Genomic DNA, 21,005 nt, shown 5'->3' on the forward strand with positions numbered 1-21,005 from the left:
CTACTGCCTGTACCTGGATCACTCTCTTTCCTGCTGCCTGTCACGTTCATCACCCTGCTTCCTGCTCCATCTCGTAAGCCTGCACCTAGGGGCTGAACCTCTGGGGAATGGCGGTCAGCGCAGGTGAAACCCGCGGTTGTCCGGCCGCCAAGCAGAACCTGGTCCGAGTACCGAGCTCGGCAGCGCTCTACTTGGTACAAGAACTCACAAGTCTGACAGTAGCATTGCACAGTCTAATAGAGGAAAACCCTGGATAATTGTAACTGAAATTTATAGTGTTATTGTCCAGTAAAGGTTGGATTTGATAGAAATAGAAGCCCGGAAAAGTGGAGAGGAGAAGCCAAAGGAGCAAAGTAACCAAAAATATGTATAGATTGTACGGTATGTGATCCATTTGAAGACCATCAGGTCAATTTTGAAGTGGCTGCTGTGAGCATTTTTCTAAATGTTCACCACCATGGGCTACGTTAGGCCCAGATATTCAATGCTGGGCCATGTTCAGGCACTGGCAATGAATATCTAGTGGCAGAGAGACCTAAATGATGATTTCTTAGTAAACCAAATGAAACAGCAAAACCTATAACAGGATTTTGCTATTGTAAACCTCGTCACACAAACAATGGATCATCTGATCTTAATTTTTGGTGTTCAGGTAATACAGCCTATCAGAAGAGTAGAGTTGGCCGTGCTTGTTGAACTGGTTACTAGTCTCCGGTCACTTTGAAGCAGAGAAGAAGCTCAAACTGGTTGCTATTGTTGGTGAACAGATATATTTCTCTACCTCAACAGACTGCTGGACATCCTATGGAAAATTTTATATTGACCTGACAGTCTGCTTGTCTGGCCATAATACTGAAGAGTTTACATACATTTGACATTCTTGCATCAGTTCTTGAAGATATTCAAGCAGAGTTTGCCATCAGACAAAAAATTGTTAGGACAACAACATACAATGATTTCAACTTTGTGAAAGCCTTCTCTGTAATTGGACAGCATAAAAATGATAACAAAGATGAAGACGAAGATGCAAGTGATGAATTAGCACTACTACTAATGCAGATAACGACGATGATGGTGTCACGTCTGTGGCCGTGACCACCCTCAGACTTACCTTATTTCTGGGGGTCAGCTTCTAAGCTGGCTTCTGCCTATGCTTTCTGGAGTAGTTTTCCTTCTGTGTGCTGGCTGCTTCCAGCATGGCTCTAATTACGCCACTCTTCTGCACCTGGGGGTGCTGCCTGAGTTAGCTGTACCTCTGTCTCCAGCCTGGCTCTGTTTGCTCCTCTGTGCTGCACCTAGGTATTCTAAGTCTCTCTATGTTCTGTGTGCGCTGTGCCTGCTCCTTGGTTTGTGCTCCTCTCACCCACTGGTGGCCAGAGCCAGTGGCTGCCATAAGTTGTCTTGCTGTTCCTACCCGTTCCAGACTTTAGCGCAGTCTGGTCCGCTTCTTCCAGGCTGCCGGACTTTTCTCTCTTGTTTGTGCCTGGACAGCCTCCGTAGTTGCTTACTGATGGCTGCAGCTGCTCCTCAGGCGTTGAAGGGCTTTATTAATCACCTAGAGACTGCAGCCTTTGCCTTTGCATCGTCTAAGGTCCCTGGTATGTTAGAGTGCTCTGTGCACTGCTACCTTGTCCAGTTCAGTGTGAGTTTCTAGCTTGTTACTAGTAGCTTGGGGGCATATCTTTTCTTGTTGGCTTGTGTACAGCTTTACTAGTTTTCTGGTTTTCCCGTGTGTTTTTTCCTTTGCTTCTGGAGCTTCAGCCCTAGTCCTGTCCGCTGCCAGTACTCCTTGCTACTGGAGCTCCAGCCATAGGCTTGCTGCTTGACTGGACCATTGCCTGATCTGACTACTCTCTGCCTGCTGCCTGACCCAACTACTGCCTGAACCTGGATATTCTCTGCCTGTGGCCGGACCTGACATTCCCTGCTGGTCTGCCTTGCTTTTGCCTAGGAGCCTGGGGGCACTTCTGTATCCTGATTCCTATTGTTCCTGCTTGCTAGTTCCAGTTCCGGTTTTCCTGTAAGCCCTACCTGCTGCCTGAACCTGAGGGCTCAACCCTCGGGGAACGGTGGCTAAGCGTAGGTGAAGCCTAGATCCAGTGTGTTCCTGTCCAGCGGGTTCCGGTCCCGTGTGTTCCAGTCCAGTGGGCTCCACTCCAGTGTGTACCAGTCCAGTGGGTTCTAGTCCAGTGCATTCCAGTACAGAACTCCAGTCCGGGGTTCCAGTCCAGCCTTGCCTCATCTCTGCTTTGAAGGTGACCTTGCCTGCCACTGCCGCTCCACGGTAGTGGTCCAAGGGCTCACAACCCGGTGCTTCCAGGGTAGAAGCCTGACAGATGGTGAAGCAATTTTTGCTATAAGAAAGCCATGTGCTTCAGGCAGAGATTCCTTTGATCAATATCTGCAGATCCAGTTAATATTGTAGCCTGGCCTGGCCTGATTTGAAGGAACTTTTTATCAGACTGAACAATCCATTTCCTGATAGTGCAGTTGAACTCATTTTTAGCTGTGGTGGATTAACGACTCACAAGTGCACTCACATGAGTGACAGTCCTTTTCAAAATTTAGTTTTACTAAAAGTGGAGTAGATTGAATTGTAGAGCAATAAAGTTGTTGGGATAAAAATGTTAACAATAGTTGCATTCACTGTAGTTACAGTTCTTTTACTTTTTCCTCAAAGTATTATATTAGGCAGTAACTTTTTTACTTTCACTTAAGTAAATTTTATAATGTGTTCTTTATTGTACATTTACTTAAGTATTAAAATACACATTAATTTTTACTGTTACATAAGTATTTTGACCTAGTACTTTGAAGAACATGGGGAATACCCAGATAGCTAACCAGGCAAAGTTAGGACTGCTATTTAAGTGGTACTACTTGCCTGGTTAGCTATATGAGCACTGGAACTGAATATTGCTGTTGCCCGTAACTTCCAGAACCACCCCAGCCCCACTCCAGACCGCCCTGGCTCTGTCTGGACAATGCCATGGTGATCATAGTGGATATTCAGCAGCATTGCCTGCTGCTGAATATCCTCCTCCTGAGGTGCACAACATGATTTAACCAGGCACGAACTTCTCCTGCTTAATTAAATCCTTTTCAATCTCAGGCCCCATATTTTGTAAGTATTCTAATTAGAGGATGTTTTCCTAATTCTTAGTGTGTTTCTTATTACAAATTGAATTCCTGTTATGGAAACATGATGCTTATGAGAGTATCTTCCTGATGTCTTAGGTATGTTCTTGTTAGGGAAATGTATTCTAGGACCATTTTTTTAATACATTTGTACCCTGCGCTTTCCCACTCATGGCAGGCTCAATGCGGCTTACATGGGGCAATGGAGGGTTAAGTGACTTGCCCAGAGTCACAAGGAGCTGCCTATGCCTGAAGTGGGAATCAAATTCAGTTCCTCAGGACCAAAGTCCACCACCCTAACTACTAGGCCACTCCTCCACCATATATAAACAAATTCACCATGACATATTTCATAGACTTTAGGGGCATTTAATTGTGTATGGTAGTTTGTTGATCTATCCATCCATATGAATCCACACTTGTGCCTCTCTCCACTTCAATACATTTACATCAGTATTGGTAAGATAAAGTATCAGGGAAAACTAGAAAACCAAAAAATTGAGTGTGTACTGGTGCCTATAACCTTTATTGTTGTTGAAGGCTGCTTACACTTTACTGTTGTCACAGTGCTAGCCCCTCCCATAACCCGGGCCTACCCACAACATATATTAAACTGTTTGTACTTATAGGAGGATCAATAAAATGCTGAAATTCATGGAGACTTTGAAAAGTGTATATTTTGCTCTATACTCACAGTATATATTTCTAACTAGCTACAAATTAAGATTTCAAATAAGTACCATTTTCTGTGGGGTTCTCTATGGCAACTAATTTGATTTTCCATGGAGCTCACACAATAGCAACCAGTCATATTTTTTAATAGTTGATTTATTTATATATTTTAAAATAATTTCACCTATCTGTGAATGAGACTGCATTTCTTTTTACCAGAATAGCTAAAGAAGAGAATAAGAAGAAAGGAGAGCTTTTATATATTAAAATGACTTGGACACCACCTTCTAATTGTAACATTTGTGTAACAAGGGAGGTCATGATTTTAGATACCAATATTACTTACAGACTGTTAAACAATCATCACCAAGGAAAGGAAAGAGTCAGCTCTTCCCCTCCCACTCATACATATGTTACAAGAAATATTGTAATGATGGTTTAGGGGTCAGTTCAGCCATTTTGAGGCCAGCAAGCTGTACAGAATAGCTGTTTGAGATGGTCAGCAAATAAAAACAATTGCCATTCAGAGCTGAAATGGAGGCTACACAAAACCTGAATAGTGGTGAATTATGTGGTAGTGACCTTGTTGAGCTTTCTCCATTCTGAATCTTTTCTCTCTGCATAAACTGAATTATCCCTTTATAGACATAAAAAAAATCATTTGAGTGATGTTATTCTCCTGTAGAAAAAGACAGAACTATGACTAAAGTCACAGTGAGCATGCATAGGTCATATTGTCAGTGCAAACTAAGAGCAGGAACTACAAATCATGACCGCCCACCTGATTTTGGATAGCACATGGCTTATACATTCTAAGGGTAATTTTATCGAGGATTCTTTCAGTGAAGGAGCAGCCTAGTGGCTAGGACATCAGACTGACAACCCGGGAAGCCCAGAACAAAACTTACTATTACTGATCATGAGCAAGTCACTTAACTCTTCATTGCATCAGGTACAAATTTAGATGGAGTGGAGGAATAGCCTAATGGTTAGTGCTGTGGGCTGAGAACCTGGGTTTAACTCTCACTACAGCTCCTTATGACTCAAGGCAAGTTACTTAACCCTCCTTTGCCCCAGGTACAAAAGTTTGATTATGAGCCCACTAAACAGAGAGTGCCTGAATGCAATATGTAAGCTACTTAAATTGTACCACAGCAAGGCAGTGTATAAAAGAATCTAATAAATAGATTGTACGCTGTCTGGGACAAAAATACCTGAATATAACTCACTATTACAACTATATTTATATTCCACATTTACCATCCAGTTTCAATTCAGATTGCAATAAAAGTAAACATATAGTGGGAAGCACAAAAATTGTCTAAATAATGAATAAATGATGTTTTCAAATTCTTCCTAAATCTTATATAATTAACTCCAACCTAAGGACATTTGGCAAAGAATTCCAAATCCTAGCTGACTGACAAGAAAATAAGAGTATAAGTACGTTTATATTTCACCTGAATCACTGAAGGAAAATTAAGCATTAACTGATTTTTAGAGCAGAGACCATTCCTTGATGAAGAAAACAGTAAGGATGTAATTGATATATGAGCTAGATCATGAATAATATTAAATACTAACACATATAATTTAAATAATGTTTATACTTCTATAAGGAGCCAGTGTAACTGTCTTAGGAGAGGAGTTACACTTTCCTATTTAGTAACTGACAAATCAACCTAGCTGATGTATTTTGAAGTGTATGTGATTGGTGATATAATAATTTGGAATTTCCTACATAGAGAAAATTACAGTAGTTAAGTTGACTTACTATTAGATCTTGAACAATTAAAACAAACTGATTAAGAGAGAGATATTTCCATATTCTTCCTAATGGTCTCAACTTCCAAAAAATGTTTTGGTTATCGAGTTAACTTGACAATCAAAAGACAACATTGGATCATGTAAGACGCCAAGAACCTTTAATACTAATTCAGTTTTTAAAGAGCAGATATTTTTGAGAGATGGTGTCATTGTGCCTAGCCATATCATTTTGGTCTTATCAGCATTTAGCTTAAGATGATATGTAAAGGCCCATGCCACTACAGCATCCATGCAGTTCTGAATCAACAATGTTGGAGGATAATAGCCTGCTGTCTACTCCACATTCTTTTTATATCATTAATCAATAAACCAAGCAAAGATTCTGTGCTAGAACCCTTTCTAAAACCAAACTGCAATGGATGTAAAATATTATGAGATTCTACATAGTCAGTCACTTATATAGCCACTTTTGCTTCCAAAATCTTCACAAAAATTTGTACATTTGCCACAGGTCTATAATTTGTAAGATCCTCCTTACTATGAGGGATTTTTAAATAGAGGAGGTAGAACTATTTCTCCCAGTGATATTAGAAAAAGACCTAATCTTAAACATTGATATACCAGGTATGCAACCATGTCAAAAAACTCGATGGAGGTGATCTTAATAAGTACGTTGGAATTAAGTCCAAAGCACGAGTAGTAGAAAATCTTTTAAATAAAACAAAGTCTTCTTCTATATTTACTAGTCTAAAATTAGACCAATTCTATCAGCTGCAGCATGACAAATTATTTCCTGTATCAACATATTATTGGATAATTATCAGATGTCAAAAATTCAACATTATTTTTAACTTCTAATTTTTTCTCCTGAAAACATTAGCTAATGTGTCTGCAGTTGGAAGCTAAGAAGAAACTTTAACATTTGCAATGAGGGCTTCTTTTTACAAAGTCTTGCTAGCGATTCCAGCACAACAAATGTGACAAAGCTCATCCTATGAGGTTTGTTGCATTTGCCTTGCCAAAATCACTAGCACAGCTTTCTAAAATGAGTCCTGAGTTCCTTAACATCAGTAAGGGATTAACTAAATGAAATAATTTATTAGGGTATGATTGATGTCTGCTTACCAAATCAGAATATTAGGGTTTTTTTTTTCATTTTCAATTGTCACCAATGTCAGGAATAGTGAGCCCTTGGACTGCAGCAGGAGCTTTGGCAGACAAGTCACCTGGGCTGGCACAGGCAAGAAACAGAACAGACTGGACTAGAATAAACTAGCAGACTCAACAAGGCAGGACAGAGGTAACAAGGCACAGTGGACAAAACAAGGACCAGATCCAGGTGAGGCAAGGAAAACAAGGCAAAGGGGCTAGAACTGGAACCCAGACAGGACAAGGCAAGACTCGGAACTGGATTAAAACTGGGACCGAGACCCAGACAATACAAGGCAAGACACAGAACTAGATTAAAACTGGGTCCAGAAAAGGGCAAGACAAGGACAAGGCAATGACTGGATCCGGACAGGACTAGACTGAAGGAGACAAGACAAGGAAAGGCACAACTAGACAGGCAAAAAAGAGCAGGAGCGAGGTAACAAGAATAAAAGAAGCAAGACAATAAACAAGGCAGGAACAGGATTCAGGAACGGACTTGGCTTGATAACTGGAACAGGAATTCTGGAACGGACTGGGCTTGGCAAACTGGAACAGGAATTCTGGAACAGACTTGTCTTGGCAACTGGAACAGGAATTCTGGAACGGACTTGACAACTGGAACGGACTTGGTTTGGACAAACTTGACTTTAACAGAAATGTAGAGACAGAGCTTGGCATTTAACAGAGAGCAGGAACAGAGCTTTAGGTTTAACAGAGAGCAGGAACAGATATTGGCTTTTGCAGAAATCAGAAACAGGGTTTAACTATATCATGAGTCAAGAGCAGGGCTTGACTGAAAGCAGGAGCCAAGGGTAGAGACAAACAGTTACAGAGACCAAGAGCAGGGTGTGGCTCTATAGCCAGGCTTTCAGGAACAAAGTTCAAAAGCAAGACACACAGAAACAAAGTATTCAGGTACAAGACTCATAGAAACACAGAACAGACCTTCAGGGGCAAGACTCACAGGAACAAAGCCAGGCTGGAATCAAAGCATGCAGAACAAAGCCAAGCAGGGACTGGATCTAAACAGGGAACAAAGACCAAGATTAAGACACCTCTTGCAAAGGCCAAGCATGAGAGTTCCAAGGTGCTTAATGACTTGCTGATGATGTCACAACTTGGAATGAGGCTTGGATTGCAGGCACCTCAGAGTGAGGCTTGGATTGCAGGCACACCAAAGCGTGGCTTGGATTGCAGGCACACTAGGCAGCAGATGCATCAATGTAGGGACAAGGCAGTCCAGAAAAGCCACAGAGCAAGATCAATGGTAGAAGTTGAGTCAGAATGTAGTGGCATGGCCTCAACCGTGATACCAATAATGACCTTTATATGTTTTGATTGCCTTTTTTCATATAGCTTTTAATTCGGTGGCATCCAGTTTTGCTTTTCTCTATTGCCTTTCTAAACATCTACAATTCTGTTTTAATTATAATAAATCATTATTGAATCATGGACAGGATTTCTGCTGTTTAGTGGTAAATTCTTTTATCGTAGTAATAAAAACCAAGGTTTTTGTACAATACCCAACCATTTATCTATCATATGCTGAGTTGTGCCTTTAATTTCCTGTAATTGAAGAGTGATCAAATTCCAAAATTGTTCAGCGCTAATTTTTCCTCTTCATTTAAAGCGTCTACTTTGTTGCTCAACAGTAGAATTAGCAAATATCCAATATATTGTAAAATCCAATTGATAATGATCGGACCAAGGAACCGGGCTCCAAGATTCATTTGAAAAAAACAATATCTGAAACAGATTTATCTAAGTAAGGCCCTCTTTTATCACACCGCACGACAATGCCAATAGAGCCCATTCAAAGTGAATGGGCTTTGTCAGCATCACCGCACCAGCAGCCGCTAGCGCAGCTTGATAAAAGAGGATCTAAGTATATAAATCCAATTGGTGACCCTTTTCGTATGTGGTATTAATCTGTGGTAAATGAAACCTCAAGGAGACTAAGAAATTGCATAAATCGTTCACATATGGATCAGATCGATTCACAAGGTGTAAGTTCACAAATCACCTAACAATAACTACTACTGAAAAAGATGTGAGCCAAGTCCAAATAAACATAAATCCTGTTCCTCATGCATAAATGGCTTCTTATAAAATTATCCCATGGTATATGTGCATAAAAAGTACATAAAGTGACAAGAAAGTGCATACATTTCTGTGAGTTGGGTGTAGGCATTCCTAGTGGCATAGTTTGAGTGGAACACAGGCATTAATTATAAAATAGATGCTTATGCCTGTACTTGACCACCAATTCAAAAACCACAGTATGAACCATAAGACGGTGGCAACTCTTGTCACTTAGGCTAATAACCCATGGTTCGCTTCATCTCATCATAGGTTCATGTCCTAACTGTGGCTTCTATTTGGGTTTCTACCAGGTACTTGTGGATTGGCCACTGTTGAAAACAGAATACTGGGCTAGATTAACCTTTGGTCTGACCCAGTATGGCTGTTCTTATGTTTATATACTTAAAGTGAACACTTTTATTTGTATTTTAAACTAAATCTTTTGAAATTTATATTACTACATACTGAATTTTCAAATGTTTGTCAACTTGCATCAAATATTTCTGAATTTGGCACTTGGTCTGCAAGCTATAAGCTAAATGTGCTTAACTCAATTTCAATATTTATTTATTTATTTATTTATAACATTTATATCCCACAATATTCCCGCCCATGAGCAGGCTGAGTGCTGAGATAAGGAAAAGAGGAGCCATAGATGGCCTTATATTTGAGGCCACGGGAAGCAGGGTAATGGAGAGTGAGGTACGAGCGGGCTGATCTGCGGGAGTTCCTGGGTGGTAGGTTAACAAGAGGGTCCATATAGGAAGGGGCATCTCCATAGATAATTTTTGTGCACCAATGCACAGGTCTTGAACACGATGCGGTCCTTCACAGGAAGCCAGTGCAGCCACTCATGCAATGGTCTCGAGCTTTCAAATCTGGATTTCCCATAGACGAGCTGGGCAGCTGTATTCTGGGCCGTTTGCAATTTTTGAATATAAATTCAGAAATACTTGATCCAAGAAATACAAGGTTTATAAGGTTTAGTTTAAAATAGAAAGAAAAGAGCTCATTATAAGTATATAAACAGCCACAGTTAGGACATGAACCTATGACGAGATGAGGCGAATCATGGGTTGTTAGCCTATGTGAAAAGAGTCACCACCAATGGTTCATACTGTGGATTTTTGCTAATTTCCATTTTCTATTTTTTCTACATTTTCAAGGCAACAATTGAGTTTTGATATGAGGTAAATTTAAGTTCTGATATGAGGTAAGCCAAGTTTTGTTACAGGCGTTGGGATTGATTTGGCAGTCTGTATGATGCTCCTGCTGTTAAAAAAAAATACAGTCTTCGACCAAATCAGTATTGATTTATGCCTGTACTTGATGAATATACATTTACACCAACTCCCAAACAGATGGTTTCTATGTCAAACATGTCATTCTTAACATTGCTTTTGATAAAAAAGAAACAGAATTCGTCAACAACAGCCTTGTAAATGTGTGGAGACTCAAAGCCAGGCCCCCAAACTGTTTGGCCACAGTTCTATCAGTGTGAATGTAAGATGAATGTTTCTTAACTGCAGGAAAATTAATAGTAAGGTGTCTTGGCTAATGAGGGCATTCCTTCACTTTACTTGAAGACTAGTGTAGTCCTGGGGCCCCCTTTCTGTACTGAAACTGCTTGCTTGCTTATTTATTTATTATGATTTATTTATCGCCTATTTGAAGGAATTCACTCAAGGCGGTGCACAGTAAGAATAGATCAAACATGAGCAATAGACAATTACAGCAGTAAAATAAAGTATGGCGTGGAGGGGCATAATCGAACGCGAACGCCTATCTCCATGAGCGTCTATGTCCGAAAACGGGTACGTGAAGAGGAGGGACAGACCGTATTTTCGAAAAAAATGGACATCTTTGTTTTATTTCGAAAATACGGTTTGTACGGACCAAATGCCATGGATTTGTTCGTTTCTGAGCTGGGCGTTTTTTTTTTTGCGATAATGGAAACTAAAACCGGCCAGTTCAAAAACGTCCTAATCCGAGCCATTTGGTTGTGGGAGGGGCCATGATTCGTAGTACACTGGCCCCCCTGACATGCTAGGACACCAACTGGGCACCATAGAGGTCAGTGCGGTGGACTTCAGAAACTGCTCCCACATGCATAGCTCCCTTACCACGGGTGCTGAGCCCCCAACCCCCTCCCCCAAAACCCACTACACACAAATGAACAAGACTACCATAGCTCTTAGGGGAGAAGGGGGCACCTACATGTGGGTACAGTGGGTTTTGGAGGCCTCCCATTTACCAGCACAAGTGTTAAAGGTAGGGGGGATGGGCCTGGGTCCGCCTGCCTGAAGTGCACTGTGGTACCCATTAAAAGTGCTCCAGGCCTCTAGGACTTGTTGCTGCTCCGGTGGTCATCTGGTCAGTTGGGGCACTTTTTTGGGACTTGGACCTGAAAAAAAAGGGTCCAAATAAAGCGGACCAAATTCTCGTCCAAAACGCCCTTCTTGTTTCGATTATCAGCTAAAGATGCCCATCTCTCCTCGGCCGATAACCACGCCCCAGTCCCGCCTTCACCACGCCTCCGACATGCCCCTGTCCACTGTGTGCATTCCTGCGACAGAGTGCAGTTGAAGACGACCAAAATCGGCTTTCGATTATACCGATTTGTTCGCCCACGGGAGAAAGACGCCCATCTTCCGATTTGGGTCTAAATATGGGCGTCTTTCTCTTTCGAAAATAAGCTGGATAGTATACTACTTACAAAGTCAACACAATATGTAATAGAACATTTTAATTGATAGTGAAGGGTATAAGCAAAGATGGAACATATAGATAGGCAAGAAAGTAAGAAGAGTTAGAAAGGTGACTAATTTAAAGAAAGTTGAACATGAGGTCAGCGAGACGGTTAAATATTATCTCAGCTAGAGTAGGAGTGGATAAACATGTCATGCTACAGCATATGCAGCCCGTGTCACTCGTGTGCGTGTGAGACTAAGAAGTTAGTTACTTCTTCCATTAACGGCCTGATTGAAGAAACAAGCTTTCACCTGCTTCCTAAAGTACAGATAGTCTTGTGTTAAGCGGAGTCTTTCAGGCAGTGCAGTCCAGAATGTGGGGACTACTCTGGAGAAGGCTTGCTTGCAGGTATCACATCGTGTAATGTCTTTTGGAGAGTGTGGTTAGTGATAGTCCTTGAGAGGACCTTAGTGTCCTTGGTGGTGTGTAGAGGATCATCCTATTCTTCGGGTACTCTGGGCCATTTCCTTTAAGGGCCTTTAGTATAATTTTAAATTTAGTCCTGTATTGTACTGGTAGCTATTGAAGTTTTTGCAAAAATGGTGTGATGTGGTCACGTCACTTGCAACCTTCTATGAGTCTTGCTGTAGCTCTCTGAATCAACTGGAGCTGGTGCAGACCCTTTGTAACCAGACCATTGTATAGTGCATTGCAGTAATCCAGTCTTGAAGTTATCATGGCATGCGCAACTGGGATAAGATTTACCTTCTCGATGTAAGGAGAGAGGCAGCGTAGCTGAAGCAAATAGTAGAAGCAGCTCTTGAAGGTTGCTTGGAGGCAGGCCCAGGTTCACTTTCACGTCTGAAGAATTTTGGTTTGTAGGAATGAGCTCTCCTGTACCTAAATTCAGTGATCTGGGAACTAGGCCAGTTAATATGTATATGGCTGGTATCAAAAGAGACAGCAGCTTCCTGAACTCTGTGAATAACCACTCTGTAGTACCACAGAATTTATTAGAGAACAGACTATGTTAAACAACAACTTCAGAAAGCAACAAGACAGGCGGTCCGCCAAATCCAACATGGAAGATAAAACCAGGAGGAGGACCTTGTGAAGAACAGAGTCTTTCTTTGTAAATTAAAAGCTCTCAGGATTTCAACATTCAGTGCCCGACATGGCCATGTTTCACCAAAGATACAGGCTGCATCAGGAGAATGGCAACTGGAAGTACAGATAAAAAACCACCCAGATATTTGTCAAAAAGGATAAATGAGAAAAAGTCAATATCATACCAACTAATAAAAGAAGGAACTCCATGAAATAACAGCTCATGAATCCATCTTATACATGGTACACAAAATGAAAACTCTATATCTTAATTTCAAAAACTGAAACCATCATGGTAATCTCAACTTAAAAACGTTAACTGTAAAAACCATCTTAGAAGCAATTTTAAAAGGCTGAAAGGCATACTCAGCTGGTGTAAAACTCCAAACATCACCATGGCTGATCTAGCTGAAAAAAACACAGCAAATACTAGATTTGTAGAGATAAAAATGTCCACCATAGTTTATGAACAAAAATGGGCTACAGGAAATCTCAAAAATAAAATATCTGCCGTAAACAAAGGTTTACTTGCATGCTTCTGTTCCTGGAGATGTTAGGAAGTTAGTAAAACAAATCTCATGTGACACCCTAACTTATATGCACAATGATGTCATGCATACATAATGAAATAAAAAACCGTGTAAAAAATGTTTTAAAGAAGTGATTCTGAAGCCATAAACAGTGGTACATATATGAAAAGATGATTTTAAAAAATCAGCACTGGCAGCTTAAAAATGTTCATGATGTGATAAAAAACCAGTGCTGACAACTGATTTGCATTGCTAAAACAAACCAAACCCAAAATGTAAAACAAGCATTTGGAGATGTTCTAAAATCCATGGCAACCAAATCGCAGTGAAAAAAACATCTGAAAAGTCTTCAGAATTGATAAAAAAAGATTTAAAACATGGTGAATGAATATTAATATAGAGGACTCGGAGTGGCAGAGGCTAAAGGAGAACTTTCCCTTTAAATGTGTCTCTAGTAATTTAAAATATCGTGGTATTTCTCTTACTCGTGATCTTCAGTGCTTGATTGAGGCAAACTATGCAGTACTAGTGTGTAAGCTTAAATTGGATTTCAAAGAGAGGCTGAATGGCTATTCTTAAATGAATGTATTGCTGAAATTTCTGTATTTGTTTCAGTCTCTGCCCATTCCTGATTTCTCTAGCCATTTTCAGGTACTGGCAGCAGCTTTTATTTAATTTTCTCTGGGGTAAGACACGATCAAGGATTCGATGGGCTACCTTCATGAGGAGGAGGGAGCTCAGGGGTGTTGGGTGTTCCTGATTTGTATGCCTACTATTATAATTTATGAGCATGTCATTCAGCCTTTTCACATCACCAAGGACATTTTTTCAAGGTCATGGTAGTAGTGGCAGCCTTCCTTTGCAAGAATGGATTGCAGGTTCATCCATACCTTGTAACTGGCTGATTTGCAACTCAAGAGAGTCTGCAGTTTTCATCCAAGATAGCTATTCCTCTTCAGTTCTCAGGATTGGTATTCAATTTCACCAAGAGTCAGTTGTTTCCAACACAAATCTTGGCATATCTGGGAGTGATATTCGACATAGGCTTAGGGAAGCCATTTCTTCCTGTTGCTCATCAGCAAAAGATTCACACCCATGTCAGGTTCTACTTTCCCTATCAGATCCTGGGGTCTGGGAATATATTCAAGTTCTGGGTGCAATGGTCTCTATCTTTGACATTCTTCCATTGGCCAGATTCCACATCAGACCACTTCAGGGGTTCCTTCTCAGCTGTTGGTCTCCATTTCTCTTGGACTCTTCAGGCCAAATTCAGCCTCAACTGGCAGATTCAGCGCAGCCTTCCTCTGATAATTCAGAAGTTCTCTCTCTGCAGGCAGCTATCTTCAGCTCGTATGCTGCTAGGGCGTGCCTTAGCTGAGTGCAACAGATTTCAGATTCCTTCCAGAAGTCCAACAGTCAATCTCCTCCTGAATTGATAGATATGGAGACAGGGCTGGCATATTTAGCAGATTCTTTGTATGACTTGATTTGGGTGTCGACCAAACAGATGCCTTTGGTGGTCACAGCCTGTCGTTTGCTGTGGTTATGCCACTGGGTGGCAGATGCAGCTTCAAACATTGGCTGGTGAAGCTCCCTTTTAAGGGCAAGCTGTTGTTTTGTGAGGATTTAGCAAAGTTTGTGAAAGATCTGGGTGTCTCAAAGACTCAGCGTCTTTCTGAGGACATGTCTAAATGTTCTGTCCGGTGATGAACAAGTTCCATTGGCCAGATCATTTGTTCATGCATTGCTCAGGACCTTGGAAAGGTAATGTGGCTTCCAAAGCTATGTGAGCATGCTAGGTAAAGGAAGTTATCACGTTCGCATATTTACTAGCTGGTAAACTACTTCCAGCCAGATTCAGGGCACCTTCTCCCTTAGCTATAATGACTTCCTGAGTGAAAGACTATCTGTTCTCCCTGGAGGAAATATATAGAGCAGCAGCATGGCCTTCCTTGCATATCTTCTCCAGACACTACCATTTAGATGTCTCTGCTCGGACAGATGTGTCTTTTGGAGTATCAGTGCTATCTGGGGAACTTCAGGTTCCCACCCTATTTCAGGACTGCTTTGCTACATCCCACAAGTCTCTGACGCTAAAGAATGAAAAATTATTTCTTATCGGATAAATTTTCTTTCCTTTAGTCATAAGTACATAAGTATTGCCATACTTGGAAAAACCAAAGGTCTATCGAGCCCAGCATCATGTTTCCAACAGTGGCCAATTCAGGTCACAAATACCTGGCAAGATCCCAAAAACGTACAAAACATTTTATACTGTTTATCCCAGAAATAGCGGATTTTATATCGCAGCAGATGAATTCAGAGGCCCATCCTGTTTTTTTGGCAGTTCCCATTGGTTAGCTCTCTCTGTTGAAAATTGTTGCTGCATTTTTATAGTTTATATGTTTGCAGTTCTTAGTTTAGCACTTTTCCCTGTGGAGAAGGAGAAATGTTATAATTCTGTTTTATTCTGCTTTGTTATGAGAAATACTAACTGACCAAAGAGCATTCCATCCTATAAGACACTGTAGTTCAGTGCTCTCTATCTCCACCTGCTGGTAGATGGTCACAACCCACAAGTCTCTGGATTTATCTACTGTGACTAAAGGAAAGAAAATTATCTGGTAAGAAATAATTTTTCGTTTTATTCTGAAATGAATGGCAGCCAGTGAAATTGTTTAAAAAGGGGAATAATGTGGTCAAATTATGTACATTTCCCAGCATCTTAATAATTGCATTTTGCAAAATCTGTAATCACTTGATATTACTAGTAGAAGTTCCTGCATATACCATGTTTCTGTAATTGATGCAAGAAATCAACAAAGCATGAATTAAGGTGTTTAATGCAGCTTCTTCAAATAAATATTTAAAGGAAAGCAACTGATGTAAATTAGCAAATCTCATTTTTATAAAGGAAGACACTTGTTTGCCAAATGACAATCTATAATCTATTAGGACACCCAAGTATCAGAAGGTATGTAAGATTGTTATTGGTTTACCAAACAGAATTGGAATCTGTGAAGAACATTCTAGATGACCTGTTATCCATCACACTGTAGTTCTAGAGATATTTAGGACTGCACAAAAAGCATCCCTAACTTTGGTTGTTCAGCTATGTAGATGCTGGCACTGAATATCGGCCAGAACCCGCATAGCTTTCAAAGTAGCGGCATACATTCATAGATGTGCACCCCCCCATGTGATTAGGTGCTCTCTCCCTCCTTCCCCCGTGATAGAAAACCTCTCTCCTAAGCTCCCTCCTGCTGATTTGGAAACTCTCCTTAACCTTCCCTGCTAATTCTGACCTCCTTTCTGAACCCCCCTCCAATTCTGACACCCCTGAGCCCTCCCCTAAGATCAGCCTCCCAAGATCAACCCTCTCTCCAGAGATCTCTCCCCCCCCCTTCATGTGACCAGGCCTTCTCTGCTTTAGGGCCTACCTACATCCCTGGTGGTCTAATAGGGGGTATCTCAGGCAGGAGTGGTTCTCACTTGCTACTGCCCCTAGTGACTACATGTATTAAAATGGCTGCAATGAGCTTGAGCAGTAGACTAGCGTTCAGCCTTCCTTGGTTTGCCCAGTTTCATTTATGGTGTGTTTTGAATGATTTTATTTAATTTTCAGTACTTTTTCTATAGCTAGTTCAGTATAACTCAATTCACAAAGTAATTTTGGAGTTCTTTGTGGACCAGACTGCACTGGTGGCCCTATCAGTATCAACAGGCAGTATGAAACATCCCATATGAAGGATTTCTATAGACTTTGAGTTCAGCTGTACTGCTCTTTTCCAGAGAGTATTAGTAAATATGTTGGGGAGGATAATGGTTTTTGGACACCAAATACTTGAAATCATTGATAAAATTAGTATTTCCATTCCAGCCACTTAGCTTCTTATTATTATCTCTCAAAAGTGGAGGTTAGATTTCAATAACTTTCCACCAATAGCCTTTTCTGTGTTCGGTGCATTCTAAGTTGTTCAGCATAATTATTCTGCTCAGTCTGAATCAAGTCAGGCATTGTCTTTCAATCTGTCATCTAGATAATGTGATACAAAAGGCTCAGAATCTCTTGAAATATGTCTAAAAGAGGAAATGCACTTTTAGTGTCGTTGAGGAGTACTTCAAATGCATATCCATCTTAGTTAGACCCAGTAGAAAGGAAAGCATCATTCATCCTCATTATGCATCTTTTATACAGGCTGCTATTAATTGTGATAAATGAGTGCAGGATGTCTTTAATTTGTTCCAAGTGACCACCTTACTTCTTTCAACTGGTCCTCCCAGACCAGTGCTGGCTGTGGCCATCATACTAATGTCTCTTTAAGTACACTGATAAATGACTCCACTTTTCTTTTTTTTCTTTTTTTTTTAGGCTTTATTTTGATTCTCTAATGGAGTGCAATAGACTGTGTAACAGATATGACTGCATTTTGTAATGCTAGCTAGGCTACCTTTAGTGTTTCTGCTAGAGTCATATAGCTGTATAACACTGCTGCAAGCATAGTCTTAAATCTATTATTATATACCAGTGGTGTAGCCAGAGGGCTGATTTGAGGTGGGCCTGAGCCCAAAGAGGGTGGGCCTGAAGATTCATCTCTTCTTCACCCACCACCCCCTCTCCCTCCCACCGCAGCAGCCGCCGCAAAAAAAAAATGCACATCTTCCTACCTGCCACTGCTGTACGGAACCGGATGATCTTTATCTGCAGGATAGTGAAACCGTACTCTCCCATTTTTCAGCTTGTGGCTCTTCTTGTGTTGTGGGCTCCCACTTCAGTTTTTTTTCCTCCCTGCTTCTGCCGCGGTGCTTCTGACTTAGCACTGGCGTGCTGCGCTACCAGCGATTCACAGACACGGGTGTTCCCTCTGCCGCGTGCTTCCTGCCCTAACAGGAAGTTGCATCGGAGAGGGCGGGATGCGGAAGAGCGAATGCTGAAGCCGGCCTGTGTGTGTGAAGAATTGAAGGACTCGCCGGATGAGAGTGGGAGCGGAGGGAAGGGAGCGAGCTAGCTAGGGATGTGGTATTGGTTGAGGACATCAAATGCACTATTCCTGGGTGGGCCTTGGGCAAAAGTGGGTGGGCCTGGGCCCACTCAGGCCCACCCGTGGCTACGCCCCTGTTATATACTGGAATTTATGTGCGCCAGGTATGATGCTGTATAAGTAAATGATATGGTTATGTACTAATGGGCTTGGTTTCATGTAGAATGCTTGTTGGGTGCTATTGTGCATGCATAAGGTATGACACTGCATCAGATGGAAACGTTTTGAGTAACATAAGAAATGGAGAAGCTAGATATGAATTTTTTGAGGAAATCCTAATCCTTCTCTCAACCCTCCAACCCCTGACTCCTTTTCTTCCTTTTCTGAAATCACTGAATAGGAAACTACACATCTTATCTCCTCCTCGAAACTAACTACCTGTTCCTCTGATCCTATTCCCACCCATCTACTTAACACTATCTCTCCTGTCATCCCTTTTATCCATCATATCCTCAATCTTTCACTCTCCACTGCAACTGTTCCTGATGCCGTAGTCACACCACTCCTTAAAAAACCTTCATTGGACCCTACCTGTCCTTCCAACTATCGACCCATCTCCCTCCTCCCTTTCCTATCCAAGATACTTGAATGTGCTGTTCACTGCCGTTGCCTTGACTTTTTTTCATCATTCTTGATCCACTTCAATCTGGCTTTTGCCCCCTTCATTCAACTGAAACAGCGCTTGCTAAAGTCTCCAATGATCTGTTCCTGGCCAGATCCAAAGGTCTGTATTCTGTCCTCATCCTTCTCGATCTATCTGCTGCTTCCTCGCTTGGATTTCAGGGCTCTGTTCTTTCCTGGTTTTCTTCTTATCTCTCCCAGCTTACCTTTAGTGTATACTCTAGTGGATCATCCTCTACTTCTATCCCACTGTCAGTTGGTGTACCTCAGGGATCTGTCCTGGGACCTCTTCTTTTCTCCATCTATACTTCTTCCCTTGGTACTCTGATCTCATCCCATGGTTTTCAGTATCATCTTTATGCTGATGACTCCCAGATCTACCTCTCCACACCAGAAATCTCAGCAGAAATCCAGGCCAAAGTATCAGCCTGCCTGTCTGACATTGCTGCCTGGATGTCTCAGCGCCATCTGAAACTAAACATGACCAAGACTGAGCTTCTTATCTTTCCCCCTAAACCAACCTCTCCTCCTCCCCCACTCTCTATTTCTGTGGATAACACTCTCATCCTTCCTGTCTCATCAGCTCGTAATCTTGGGATCATCTTCGATTCCTCCCTCTCCTTCTCTGCACATATTCAGCAGACTGCTAAAACCTGTCATTTATTTCTCTATAATATCACCAAAATTTGCCCTTTCCTTTCTGAGCACACTACCAGAATCCTCATCCAGACTCTTATCACCTCTTGCTTAGACTATTGCAACTTTGCTTCTCACAGGTCTCCCACTTAGCCATCTCTCTCCTCTTCAATCTGTTCAAAATTCTGCTGCATGACTAATATTCCGCCAGTGTCGTTATGCTCATATTAGCCCTCTCCTCAAGTCACTTCACTGGCTTCCTATCCATTTCCGCATACAGTTCAAACTCCTCTTATTGACCTATAAGTGCATTCACTCTGCAGCTCCTCAGTACCTCTCCACTCTCATCTCTCCTTACATTCCTCCCCGGGAACTCCATTCACTGGGTAAATCTCTCTTATCTGCACCCTTCTCCTCCACTGCTAACTCCAGACTCCGTTCCTTTTATCTTGCTGCACCATATGCCTGAAATAGACTTCCTGAGTCGGTACGTCAAGCTCCATCTCTGGCCGTCTTCAAATCTAAGCTAAAAGCCCACCTTTTTGATGCTGCTTTTAACTCCTAACCCTTATTCACTTGTTCAGAACCCTTATTTTATCATCCTCACTTTAATATTCCCTTATCTTTTGTTTGTCCTGTTTGTCTGTCCTAATTAGATTGTAAGCTCTGTCGAGCAAGGACTGTCTCTTCATGTTGAAGTGTACAGCGCTGCGTATGTCTAGTAGCGCTATAGAAATAATAAGTAGTAATAGTAGTAAAAAGGATCAAACAGTGTTGTTCAATATACTAGGTATTTGAATAATTAAGTAAAAGTGCAATTAACACATTACAAAAATTACTTAAGTAAAAGTAAAAAAGTTACTGCCTAATATAATACTTTTTGAGTAAAACATAATCAATAGAAATAGAACAAAATAAAACATGGAAAAGAAAATAAGATGATATCTTTATTATTGGACATAATACATTTTTTGATTAGCTTTCGAAGGTAGCCCTTCTTCGTCAGATCAGAAATAAGCAAATGTTGATAGATGACAGTATATATAAGTGAAACATCAAAGCATTTCAGTAACAGTCTTAACAGGATGAGGGTGGGTTAGGTGAGAGACAGGGAAAGCTGGGTGGATGAGGGGCAGGAAGAAATGCATGGAGATAAGAGGGTGACAAAGCAGTTCAATTTTATGGTTTATAATGGGCTAGAAAACCCAGATCTTTGTTAAGTCCTGTCTGGTGAATGTCAAAATATTTAATCATTCTGACTTCATAGGTCTTACGTTCCTGTATTGTTTTAAAGTTCCCTTTCAGTATTCTTACCATTAAATCACTGGTACAGTGGTTGGTTTTGTAAAGTGCTGCCCCACAGAGGTGACATCCTGGTTGGTACTGGCATTTTTCATATGATGTCTATTGGGTTCATTTTCGAAAGAGAAGGGCGCCCTTCTTTCAGGGTCGTCCAAATCGGCATAATTGAAAGCCGATTTTGGGTGCCCTCAACTGCTTTACATCGCGAGGACGACCAAAGTTCCTGGGGGCGAAGGCGGGACTGGGGTATGCTTAGCACATGGGC

The 21,005-nt window shown here is 41.3% G+C and overlaps 1 protein-coding gene across 1 annotated transcript in view; it reads left to right on the plus strand.

The window, feature by feature from the left end:
• The window catches only part of LOC115471141 (dynein heavy chain 5, axonemal-like), a 766,968-nt gene that overhangs the window by 268,238 nt on the left and 477,725 nt on the right, over positions 1-21,005 (plus strand).

The sequence above is a fragment of the Microcaecilia unicolor genome, chromosome 1 (assembly GCF_901765095.1).
Source record: "Microcaecilia unicolor chromosome 1, aMicUni1.1, whole genome shotgun sequence".
Lineage (NCBI taxonomy): Eukaryota > Metazoa > Chordata > Amphibia > Gymnophiona > Siphonopidae > Microcaecilia > Microcaecilia unicolor.